The sequence below is a fragment of the Chenopodium quinoa genome, unplaced genomic scaffold (assembly GCF_001683475.1).
Source record: "Chenopodium quinoa cultivar QQ74 unplaced genomic scaffold, ASM168347v1, whole genome shotgun sequence".
Lineage (NCBI taxonomy): Eukaryota > Viridiplantae > Streptophyta > Magnoliopsida > Caryophyllales > Amaranthaceae > Chenopodium > Chenopodium quinoa.
This window is the reverse complement of record NW_018742318.1, coordinates 156,168-169,116: the sequence shown is the minus strand read 5'-3', so window position 1 is coordinate 169,116 and position 12,949 is coordinate 156,168. Positions and strand designations below refer to the sequence as shown.

At 43.6% G+C, this 12,949-nt stretch overlaps 1 pseudogene; it reads left to right on the top strand.

The window, feature by feature from the left end:
- LOC110688908 overlaps nt 1–2,280 on the top strand; it is a 62,087-nt pseudogene extending 59,807 nt beyond the window's left edge.
- The last annotated feature ends 10,669 nt before the right edge of the window (nt 2,281–12,949 follow it).

The following is a 12,949-nucleotide window of genomic DNA, read 5'->3' as shown; positions in this document are numbered from 1 at the left end:
TTCATGAGGTTGATGCATGAGGTACTTAAACCTTTCCTTGGCAAGTTTGTTGTTGTTTATTTAGATGATATTTGATATACTCTAAAAATTTGCATGATCATCTAAATCATCTAACAAGTGTGTTTGAAGTGTTAAGAGAGAAGAAACTCTATGCTAAGCTTGAAAAATGCTACTTCTTAGTGCCTAGTGTTACTTTTCTTGGTTATGTTATATCAAAAGATGGAGTTTCAGTTGATCATTCAAAAGTAGAGGCTATTAAAACTTGGCCTATTCCTACTAATATGAGTGAAGTAAGGTCTTTTCATGGTTTAGCTTCGTTCTATAGAAGATTTGTCAAGAATTTCTCAAGTATTGTGGCGCCTATGACCGAATGTTTGAAGAAGGACAAGGGTAAATTCGAATGGACTAAAGAAGCTCAAAGTGAGTTTGAGTTGGTTAAAAAGAAGCTATGTGAAGCACCTATACTTGCGTTACTAGATTTCTCAAGTCCTTTTGAAGTTGAAACCGATGCTAGTGGAGTTGGAATTGGAGCAGTTTTACTCCAAAAGAAGAGGCCTATTGCATATTTCAGTGAGAAATTAGGAGGAGCTCGATTGAACTATTCTACTTATGATAAAGAGTTCTATGCCATTGTTACAGCTTTAGATCAGTGGAGTCATTATCTCCGACCTAATCACTTTGTGTTGCATTCTGATCATGAAGCATAGAAGTTCATACATGGACAACAAAAGCTCAATCCTAGACATGCTACGTGGATTGAATTTTTACAATCATTTAATTTTTCTTCAAGGTACAAAGAAGGGAAATCGAATGTTGTGGCTGATGCATTATCTAGAAGATACACTTTGATTGGAATTCTAAATAGCAAGCTACTTGGTTTTGAATTGATCAAATAATACTACAAAGGTGATGATGATTTTGCTACATTGATTGAAGAGTGTTCTAAAGGAGCCGTGGGTTCTTATTTGCTGCAAGATGGTTTTCTTTTCAAAGGAAATCGACTTTGTCTTCCTAAGTGTTCTATTAGAGAGCTAGTTGTTAGAGAAGCTCATGGGGGAGGAATTGCTGGTCACTTTGGCATTACAAAGACCTTGAGTATGTTACAAGAACACTTCTATTGGCCTAAGATGCTCACGGATGTGCAACTAGTTATTTCTAGGTGTGCAACTTGTCAAAAAGCGAAGGCTACTTTTCATCAAGGCTTGTATACTCCTTTACCTGTTCCAGATTCACCTTGGGAAGATATTTCTATGGATTTTATTGTGGGATTGCCGAGAACACAACGGGGGAAAGACTCTATTATGGTTGTTGTGGATAGGTTCTCTAAGATGGCTCATTTTGTTCCTTGTCACAAAGTGGATGATGCTATGAAAGTGGCGGAATTATACTTCAAGGAGTTATTTAGATTGCATGGAATTCCGAAAACTATTGTGAGTGATCGAGATACAAAGTTCATGAGTTTTTTTTGGAAGTCTTTATGGAAGTTTGTGGGAACTAAATTACTCTTTAGTACATCTTACCATCCACAAACCGATGGACAAACCGAGGTAACTAATCGTACTCTTGGTGCGCTTTTGCGTGGGTTAGTGAGTAAGACACAAAAGGATTGGGACATCAAGTTAGCTCATGCGGAGTTTGCTTATAATAGATCACCTACATATGCTACCAAACATAGTCCTTTTGAGGTAGTCTATGGAGTCAATCTGAAACTTCCAATTGATCTTGTTCCATTGCCTAAGGGTGAGTTAATTCACAAAGATGCCGAGTCTAAGTTGAAGAGTATGCTGAAATTACATGCTCAAGTTCGAACAAGAATAGAGAAAGTAAATGACATGTACAAAGCTAGAGCAAACAAGCATATAAAGCAACAAGGTTACAATGTTGGAGATTGTATGGTTACATTTGAGAAAGGAAAGATTTCCAGGAAAACGCAAGAATAAGTTGATGCTTAGAAGTGAAGGTCCTTTCAATATTATTGAGAAGATCAATGACAATGCTTATAAGTTAGAACTTCCGGGAGAATATGGAGTTAGTGTTACATTCAATGTCGGCAATTTGGCTAAGTATATTCCTGATGAAGAACTTCGAGATTTGAGGACAAATTCTTTCGAAGAAGAGGAGGATGATGCAAGTCTAAGCATGGAGAACTTCAAAGATTTGCTTATCATGCATCAAGATAGCTTGTCCCAAAACATTGATTCAAGCCAAGCATTGCATGGACACTTTCTTGGATATCAAAGCAAAGCCACGGTTTGCTTAGTGGTTTTTCTTGGAGTCTAGTTCACTTTCTTGAACTTTCTTGAATTTTCTTTACTTAGATTTTGCTTACAAGTTTTTACCTTTCCCTTGAAAGGGTTTTTCTTGGTTCAAGCATTAGGATCTTTAATCTTTATTTAGTTCTTTAATTTTTATTTATTTATTTATTTAGTTGCTTTAAAATTCAGTTAGTTAGCAAAATAAATCAATTTAGGCGTGTGCTTGTTCTCCAAGGAGTTTGGTGTATGCTTGTGCGCCAAGGTGCTTGATCTTCAAGCAAGTTAGAATTCTAGTTTAATTAGGATTGAATTAGGAACTTGTCCTAATCTTCCTAGGTAAACTAAGTCTTATAAATAGGGCTGTAAAACACACGAATATACAGAGAGATTAATATTCAGATTTATTTCTTAAGTTGCGTACTTGAGTTTTTGTTGATTGCGATCAATTGTTGTTTTGCTTGTTTTAGTTAAAACATTCGTTTGGATTGATTAATTAGGTGGATTCTTAATTGATTAATCTTAGTTTTTGTTTAATTCTTGGTGGATTTCCTGTATAGAATTAGACTTAACATATCCCTTGTGTTTTGTGGATTTTCGGATCAATAATTCACATCACACACCCTTGGCTAAGTGACTACTCACACATCATGTTGAAAACAATATCAATCACCAAATCAATAAGCATCAACATGATCAATAAGCAAAGAAGGAAAATCAAAGTAAACAAACAAAATTAAATGTAAAGGTAAAGAGAAAGAGTAAGAGATTGCTCATTAATTGAAGTTGAAGATCTACAAAAGATTAAACAAGCTTCTTCTTCAAAATCCAAGTTCATTAATGAAGAAATCCACACTTTCTCTCTCTACCAAATGAAGACTAATAGTGTTTCTCTCTCTAGATTAAGCTAAAAATGCAGAAAAAATAAAACTAAGTTAATCTAATTACATCAAAACGTTCTCAAATGGGACTTATATAATCCGTACACAGCTAGCTGAAGTAAGGGAGTGGTCCGACCGAACACTGGGAATCTTCAACCGGGCTACAGGGTAGGTTCGGCCGAACCATGGATAGGTTCGGTCGAACTCCCCTAATCCTGGTCTGGTCGAACTTCTGAGGTTTGACCACTCCTGCAAAATCACCAAAATGCAACTTTACTCTGCCTCGACGTTCGGCCGAACAATGGAGCAGGTTCGGCCACACCCTGGTTCGACCGCACCTTAAGGGGGTTCGACCGAACCTCTCCTAAACCTTGCTTATCTTTAGCTTTCCTTGAACTTTGGCTTCCTCCTCTTGAAGATCCCGGTTCCTATAAAGTATAATCATGGAAATCAAAGTAAAGAGTAGGAAAAAGGGCAAAATCTAGGAAAGAAGATGCATAAAGGGAAAGGGAACTAAGTGCAAAGAAAAGGATGCAAACAAGCCGCAAATGTGGGAAAATGACCATCAAAATGAACCTTAATCGTGGCATAAATGCCACTCATCACTCCCCCAAGCCAAGCTTGGGACTAGTAACCAATGGAGCTTAATTAGGCTTGTAATGTGGCTAAATAAACAATGAAAGGGCACAAGAAACAACATGGGTAGCAAGAAGGGATCAAATGTATCTAAATCGTCTGAAGGCTACCTAAAAGAATGAAAGCCTTCGTCCTCCACATTGTGCATAATAGTGAATCATATAAACATTACTCATAGTCACAAATCAATACTCAGATTCATTGATATACCTGGAAATAACACACATTCCTTACCAAATCAACTGGTCAAGCACTATATTCACAAGTAGTTGGACAAAATTGACGCATGTTAAGGTTCCAAGTCAATCAAACATCAAATTATGACCAACTAATCCGCAATATGCGTTATCAACAACCAAGAGTCAAAACAATTTTTTTAAAGGGGCACAGGGAAGCATGATTTATTTTCCTCATTGGAACGTATTTTTTGTATTTTTTTTATTTTGTCAAATTTTTTGTATTTTTTTTCTTTTCTCAAAAGCAATAAAACTACACTACAAAGCAATGAAAGGAAGAAAAGAGAGAGTAATACCATATATATAAGATCATCTCCCCCAAACCAAATCAAGCAATGTCCTCATTGACTTGGGAGTGTAACTAGGACTAGCTACTCCTCATCATCATCCTCATCCTCCTCCATCCTAACATAACCACCACCATGGCTACAACCGACACCTCCATGGCTCGAACCAACACCTCCATGACCCGAACCACTTGAAAAATAGTTAGGATCCACATTCCCCCAAGCTCACTAAAAGGGACATAGGCCCCATAACCATGGACCGAAGAATAGTCCACATAAATACTAAAAGCACCGGGGGTTGAATATCCTCCTTGAGGATACTTAAACCAATTGCGAACAAGAGCCTTGGTTGGGATAGCCCCTCGGCGAGCATAATCATCATACATGGGGTATAAAACCCTCCCTAGGGTTCTCTCTGACAGGGTAAAGTCGTATCCCCTAATCAAAAGTAATTACCTAAGTCCTCTAACTAAAGTAGATAGGGAAGTAGGGTCGAACTCCACATAGAAACAAGTCTTTCTATTCCTAATTAACTAATATAATCTAGATTATGAAGTAACCAATATATAAGTTGAATATGAAACTAAACTACGAAGATTGAGAATAGGGAGAAAACAATATAAAAAAGGATCTAGGGCATAGGTTCACCAATAAATAATATTTCAGGGTAGAATATAATTGATTAGGGGATTTTTATCCACCAATCACCGTCTGACAGGTGGACCAACCAGGTTCCGCCACGTGTCCTTCACGAAGGCCAATAGGAGCCTGCCACGTGTCAATCACAGATACGTCCTCTACGGACCAATTGAGACACGCCACGTGTCCACCCATGCCAAATGGGAAAACCGGCCAACAAGGCCTAATCCTGCCTAGAGGCCCGGTCAGCCCTAGGTTTACCCTAAACCTAGAGAGTGGCACGCTTCTCAAGGCTATAAATACTTAATTAATCCTCATTAATTATGCGGTCAAGAAAATATAGGGCAATCAAGCAATTGAGAGGCAATTGATCAAGCAATTAATCTCACCTGAAGAACAGAGAAGAACAGAAACATTACGGAACACTAATAACCGGCTAATCTCGCTAACAAAGCAGATTACCAACATTAAACACTCTCACCTAGAGAGGTCTTATTACTTTAATTTCCGTATTAATTACTCCTTAATCAGGTACTAACTTGACCGTTGGAGGCGGAGCTCTCAGGAGTCTCCGTTATTTTGCAGGTACAGGCGTCCGGTTCCAGTCTCAGAATTGTAACTCTCCCGCAGGACATCAGAAAACCCCGAAACATTTGGCGCCGTCTGTGGGGAGAGTACTTCAGAGATGGCATCCAAGTCTGTACCGACTCCTGAAGAGAGGCGTCCCCTAAACGACCCTCAAGTTCAGTCGGACCATGACACCGAAAGTGAATTTGAAGTGGAAACTCATACAGCTCCAGACGGGACCCTAAGGGCCCGACGTACCCGTCATACCGAAAGGAGGGAACGGGAGCATCTTCAAACAGGAAGCGAGCCAGCAGGCGCACCGCCTGCTCGGCAACAGCCGACTGATGGGTCTGCTCCCATCACAAGGAACGAACTCATGACCTTCATGAGGGACTTCAAGGGAGAGATTCAAGAGTTGATCAACAAAAAGCCGCCTGCTTCAGTCAAAGAGTAGTCGGCCAAAAAACCTTCCACTTCACTGAAGAGGAAGCCAGTTCAAGGGCGAGAGGCGACTCCTCATCCTAAATCCAAGAAGCGGGAGCCACCTGCTCTTGATTTCACAAAATTCCGTTATCCTACGGGAAATAGGAAACCGGTTCGTCATATTCAGGCGGACGGGTCAAAGCAAACGTTCACAGATGCTCGGCTACTGCTAGAGCAGAAGAAGAGTGACCGATTGTCAGAGTCGGCTTCTACTTCAAATTTTCAAGACAGTTTGCGAAATGCCTCGATGAGGCATACTCAGTCGTACCATGAGAGTCAGTCAGGCGGTACCTCCCGTCAGTCCGGCTTTCATAGTGCCCAGGCGGTACCAAACTTACCATTTGTGTCGCAACAATAGTATTTTATGCAGCCACCTCCATTTGGTGGACCTGCAGCAAAAAACGTCCAACCTATGGACTGGCAGCTACGGTTGCTTAGACTTGGTGAACAGCCGTCGGCCTTCTCCAAGGAAATTACTGAAGCCGCTCAGCCGGCCAAAGTAAAAAATGTACTAGTAGGCGCCTATGACGGCACTACTAACCCAGAAGACCATCTGATGGCATTCACCAACCTGATGTACCTTCAAGGGTTGGATGATCCCACTTGGTGCAAGTGTTTCCCAGCGACTCTCAAGGGAATCGCACAGCAATGGTTCGGCAACCTGCCGACTGGTTGTGTAAACAGCTTCAGGACGCTTGCTTACTTATTTGCCTCCAACTTCGCCATAAACATCCCTGCGAAGAAAACGACCCTTGATTTGGGAACAATTCAGCAGGGCGAGAAGGAGGGGCTTCGTTCTTACATCAGGCGGTTCAACCTGATGAGAATACAGATTCAAGGGTTACCGGATGAGGTAGCTTATACTGACTTTTTTAGAGGTCTCAAAGACGGGTCTACCTTCAAATTTGATTTAGTTCGAAAAAGGGTGGCAACTCTTCAAGAGGCCTTGATTGAAGCAGAAGCCTATATACAGGCGACTGATCAGTGTACGATAAAACAGTCGGACGGGAAAAGGTTCGACAAAAGAGAAGGACGACAGAAACAGTCGTCTAAGAAAGATGAGAAAAGAAAAGAGGTCTGGGCGGTTGATTCCTCTAAACAGTCGGCCCAGAAAAAGAAAAAAGAATTCAAACCATACTCCCCAAAGTATGTGTTTAACAAGGATAACCAGTTTATCCTAAAAGAAATAAAGGGACGGTTCTCAATTGAGAAGCCGGTCCCCATGAAGGGTTCTGCAAACAACCGGAACCAAGACAAAATCTGTGCTTATCATGATGACGTTGGTCATCACACCAATGACTGCATCAGTCTCATGCGGTACCTAGACCGCTTGGCTGAGCAAGGTGATCTTGACACTTATGTCAAGAAATCTACGGGGAACACTTCCTCAAAAAAGCAGTCGGCCAAAAAGAATCAACAGGCCGACAGTTCCGATACAGATGATGCAGTCGTCTACACCATTGCAGGCGGCTTCTCAGGAGGCGGCCCCACTATTAGGGGCAACAAAGATAATATCAGGCGGTTAGATGTAAATTCCGTTCACCAAGAACGACCGTCCAAATATACATTTCCTGAGATTGTCATCACTGAAGAGGATCTAGGAGGGGTAAGGGGGCCGCATGACGACCCTCTCGTTATTGAATGTAAAGTGGCCAACCAGAGAGTTGGCCGAATCCTCATAGATACCGGGAGCTCCTCAGATCTCATCAGCAGCAAATGTCTGTCAAAACTGAAATATCAGACGGACTGCAAACATCCGGCCTCCCACCCTTTAATAGGGTTTGGAGGAGGAGTCGTCCACCCACTGGGACGAGTAGATTTACCCATTCGCCTGGGCGAAAAAGGGGAAGGACGACACATGGTAGTCCGGTTCCTAGTAGTAGAGGAACTCTCGGCCTACAACATGATTCTGGGTCGACCAACCCTGAATAATTCCAAGGCTGTTATAATCCCGTCTCTTATGCTGCTTAAGTTTGAGAGGGATAATGGAACAGTCGGCTCCCTAAGGGGAGATCAGAGGATGGCCCGAGAGTGCTATCTCTCGGATGTCAAGCCCACTGTTATGGCCACTGGGTCAAGTGGAGAAAAAACAGACCTTGACAATGTCAAGGAGAGTGCGCCTGTTCAAGAAACAGGCGACAAAAAGAGAAAGGCGTCCCAGACAGAGTCCGCAAGAAAAGCAAGAAAATAGCAATCATTGGCAGAGGAGCGGCTGGATGAGTTCCGCCCTCAGCCGGCTGGTGAGCATGCGGACCTGATCTTAGACGACTCACGTCCTGACCGAACAGTCAAAGTTGGGACGACTGCTCTGAGAAACCTTGGTGACGACTTTCACAACCTATTGAAAGAATACAAGGACATCTTTGCATTTGAAGTCCATGAAATGCCAGGCATTAGTCCTGATCTGGCAGTACATAAACTCGCTGTGGATCCGAAAAAGAAGCCGGTACGGCAAAAGAAGCGGAACCATGGCGAAGAAAGAAGTCAGGCGGCAGCCGCCGAAGTTAAAAAATTACTTGATGCAGGGTTCATTCGGCAATGTTACTTCCCAGACTGGGTTGCAAATGTGGTGCTTGTTAAAAAGCCGAATGGCACCTGGCGAATGTGTGTAGACTACACAGACTTAAACAAGGCGTGCCCCAAAGACAGTTACCCTCTGCCTAAAATTGATAACCTGGTCGACTCAACAGCGGGTCATGCCTTGATGAGTTTTATGGACGCCTATTCTGGTTTCCATCAAATTCCCTTATGGAAGAAAGATCAGGAGAAGACGGCCTTCGTCACTGATCAGGGGTTATACTGTTACACGATCATGCCGTTTGGTCTTAAGAATGCCCCGGCTACCTTCCAACGAATGATAAACACAGTGTTCTTTGATCAGATTGGGAGAAACGTCGAGGCATATATTGATGATATGATTGTCAAGACTAAACTTCAGAAAGATCATCTGACGGACCTCCGAGAAACTTTCGCCACACTCAGGCGGCACCATGTCATGCTCAATCCCAAGAAATGTGTATTTGGAGTTGAGTCTGGGAAATTTCTCGGATTCCTTATCAATCAGAGAGGAATAGAGACGAACCCTGAGAAGGTGCAGGCGGTCATTGACATGCAGTCGCCTCGTACCATCCGAGAGGTTCAGAAGTTAACAGGTTGTCTGGCGGCCTTGGGGAGATTCCTAAGCCGATCAGGCGACAAATGCCTATACTTTTTCCAGGCAATTAAGAAAAAGGCAAGGTTTGAATGGGGGCCGGATGCTGAGGCCGCCTTCCAGAAATTAAAAGTTCACTTGCATTCCTTGCCGAGGCTGGTCAGCCCTTTGCCCAAAGAGGATCTCTACATGTACCTGGCCGTCTCTGATCATGCGTTAAGCGCTGTGCTCCTTGCTGAAAGGGACGGCTGTCAGCTCTCGGTCTACTTTGTCAGTCACGTACTGAAAAATGCCGAGTTGAGGTATCCCCTAGTGGAGAAATTTGGTCTTGCACTCTTCATGGCTGTTAAAAAATTGAAGCCCTACTTTTTGGCACATGCAGTCGTCGTGTATACCGGCCAACCAATCAAGCGGCCCCTTACCATCATGGAGTCGTCAGGACGAATGATCAAATGGGCCATAGAAATACAGAGCCTTGAAGTTACTTTCGAGCCTAGAAAAGCAGTGAAGGGGCAAGCCTTTGCTGACTTTATTGTAGAGATGACTCGTCCTCCTGACTCTCAAGTTCCAGACCAAGTCTGGAAGGTATATGTGGACGGAAGCTCTACTTCAAATGGTTGTGGAGCAGGCGTCGTATGTCAATCTCCAGAGGGCGACAGGTTCGAGTATGCTCTACGCTTCAGTTTTCAGGCTTCAAACAATGAGGCAGAATATGAAGCTTTACTAGCCGGGATCCGCATGTGCAAGGCGGCAGGGGCAAGAAAAATAGACGCCTGTTCTGATTCACAATTGATAGTGAGTCAGTACAATGGCGAATACGAAGCAACCCATCCGGCCATGATCAAGTATTTACAGGCGGTCCGACAAGCAGTCGGCTCCCTTGAGGATTTCCATCTGATCCAAGTGCCGAGATCAGAAAACAACCAGGCAGATGCACTGTCAAAATTAGCATCATCCGCCTCCTCCGATACTCCTCGAACTGTTTTTTGGGAAGTAATGGAGAAGAGAAGCATCGAGGAAAACCCTATTGGAATCCTAGACAGAAGCTCAACCTGGATGGATTCAATCAGGGCATATCTGACAAACGGTACACTGCCGGATGATCCTCAACAGGCGGCAGCACTGAAAAAACGAGCCTCCTGTTTTGAAATGATACAGGGAGAACTTCACAAGAGGGGGTACCTTCAACCCTTCTTAAAGTGTGTTACTCCTGAAAAGGGACGAGAGATACTAGATGATCTTCACTCTGGTTACTGTGCTTCTCATATAGGTGGTAGGATGCTTGCTCAAAGGGCAAGGCGGCAGGGCTACTTTTGGCCTACTTTGGAAGCAGATGCAATGGAGATGGTGAAAAAATGTGACAAGTGCCAAAGGTTTGGCAAATTAATTCACCGTCCGGCTACTGACCCCACTACCATTCACAGCCCACTACCGTTTGCTAAGTGGGGCATGGACATTCTGGGTCCATATACGCCTGCTACAGGCGGCAGAAGGTATATACTTGTTGCCGTTGACTACTTCACTAAATGGGTAGAGGCGGAGGCTGTAAAGGGAATCAAGACGAAAGATGTAATTTCATTCATTTGGAAAAACGTCATCACTCGGTTCGGGGTTCCCATGTCTATGGTTTTTGATAATGGTCCCCAATTTGAGACGCCTGTTCTCAAAAGCTGGTTGGGAGACCAAGGAATTGCACACTACTTTGCATCTGTCGGCCGTCCACAAGCAAACGGCCAGGTAGAAGCCTTTAATAAAATCATCTCAGACGGTCTCAAGAAAAAGATTGAACGAGCAGGCAGCCTATGGGCGGATGAACTACCACATGTTCTCTGGGCCATTAGGACGACTGAAAAAGGGGCGACTGGAGAAACTCCATTCCTCCTAACTTATGGTGCGGAAGCTGTTCTTCCAATAGAACACTACGAGCCGACTCTTCGAGTAATGCTATATGACGAAGAGGCAAACTGGGAAGCCATGCGCCTGGCATTAGACTCACTTCCTGAAAAGAGGGGCAATGCTGTTTTGCGCCATGAGATCTATCGCCTGAGAATGACTAGATCATACAACAAAAAAGTACACAGGCGTCCACTCAAAGTAGGGGACTTTGTACTTAGAAAAATGGAAGCAGTTGGTAGGGCTAATGAGTCTGGCAAACTAACTCCCAACTGGGAAGGACCCTACCGAATCTATGAGGAAGTCAGGGACGGTACCTACCGTCTGGAAACACCAGACGGACAACCGTTGCCTCGAACTTGGAATGTAGATAACCTTAAAAAATATTTCTTCTGAATGATGTAAAGTAAAGAGCTACTTAATAAAGTTTGCACTTACTATTCAATTTTTGTATTACGAGGGGCATGCCGTCTGTACCTTTACAGTCGGCTACTCTCCATTGAGTTTTTTCACTCTATCTTCAGAGGGGCATGCCGTCTGTACCTTTACAGTCGGCTACTCTCCATTGAGTTTTTCACTCTATCTTCAGAGGGGCATGCCGTTTGTTCCTTTACAGTCGGCTACTCTCCATTGAGTATTTTACTCACAATACTTAGCTAAAAAGATTAGGGCCTGGCCGACCCTGTGCCTAACAGGCGGCTACCCTTCTTTTACTTAGCACCTACGTTCACCAAGAACTTACCAAGGCCACCGGCCGAATGATCAGACCAGGCGCCAAGCCACCTGATCAAATCTACAAAACTAATACGACCTGTCCCAACATCATAGCAGGCGTCCGACGGCATCCCTCCGGATGAAATTCGTCGCAGAGAGCAGCTCCCTTTTGGGTGGAACATTGTTCTATAAACTAATTACACGGCACCTATACGACTGTCCCCAAGGGCAACCACGCAGCCGTTTTTGAGACAAGGATAACTCTATCACTAACCAAACTAGTGGTAGCAGTTGACATCTGAGTCAGATGACCGCCTGTATTACTTGGGATAAATGCAGGGGGTACCTATTGAGTTAATAGCCAACAAACATTGGCGAATCAAGGGGTATAGCCGGCCTACGCCGCCTGGTACCTCTACTTCTCAAACAAAAGTGACGGCGACTGAGTAACTCCAACGTTAACTCATAGTCACTCCTTCAAACTTAGTATGGAGCCTAAAAGGTATGAGTCGTCCGCCTGTTTTTAACAAACAGGGACTCTCAACCACTACTCTTGCTAGGTTAACAAATTACGAGTTAAAAGCCAACATTGGCAATAAAGGGAAACAACCGATACCCGCCGCTTGTTATCCTACTTAAATTCCTTGGCGACTAGGTAATACTATTTACTTGGTCAGACCGATTGAATAAATAGTTCGAATACCGATTGAATAAATGGCCGACTGATCGTCTATCCTGGAAACAGACAACCAGTCGTCCAGGGGCATAGGCGGCGCACTTACTATTTGTACCTGTCTGCAACGTTCGGCCATGTACAACAGTCGGTCTAGTGAACAATGGGATATTAGATATGGAATACTTAGACAAATTTGAATCAAAACAAAAATTTGATTAAAAATAAGCCGGTCATTAAAGACCAGCAGAATATTCAAAGCCCCGGCCCCCTGGCCGGGTAAATACAAAGCAAACGGCACGCAGGCCGTGGAAAAAATACATTAAGCTTAAGAAGGGGGCAGTTCAGTATTAGCAGCTGCCGCCTGGTCATCACTCTTCTTGCTGGACTCGGCTTCAGCTGCACCCTCTTTTGATGCCTTACCCCCAAGTGGCACAAGCGCCACAACCGGCTCTTCCTCCTACTCCAACGCACCTCCCAACGCCTCTTCTTCAGCAGCCGCCAGGATCTCTTGATTATATGTTTCCGAACACTGGC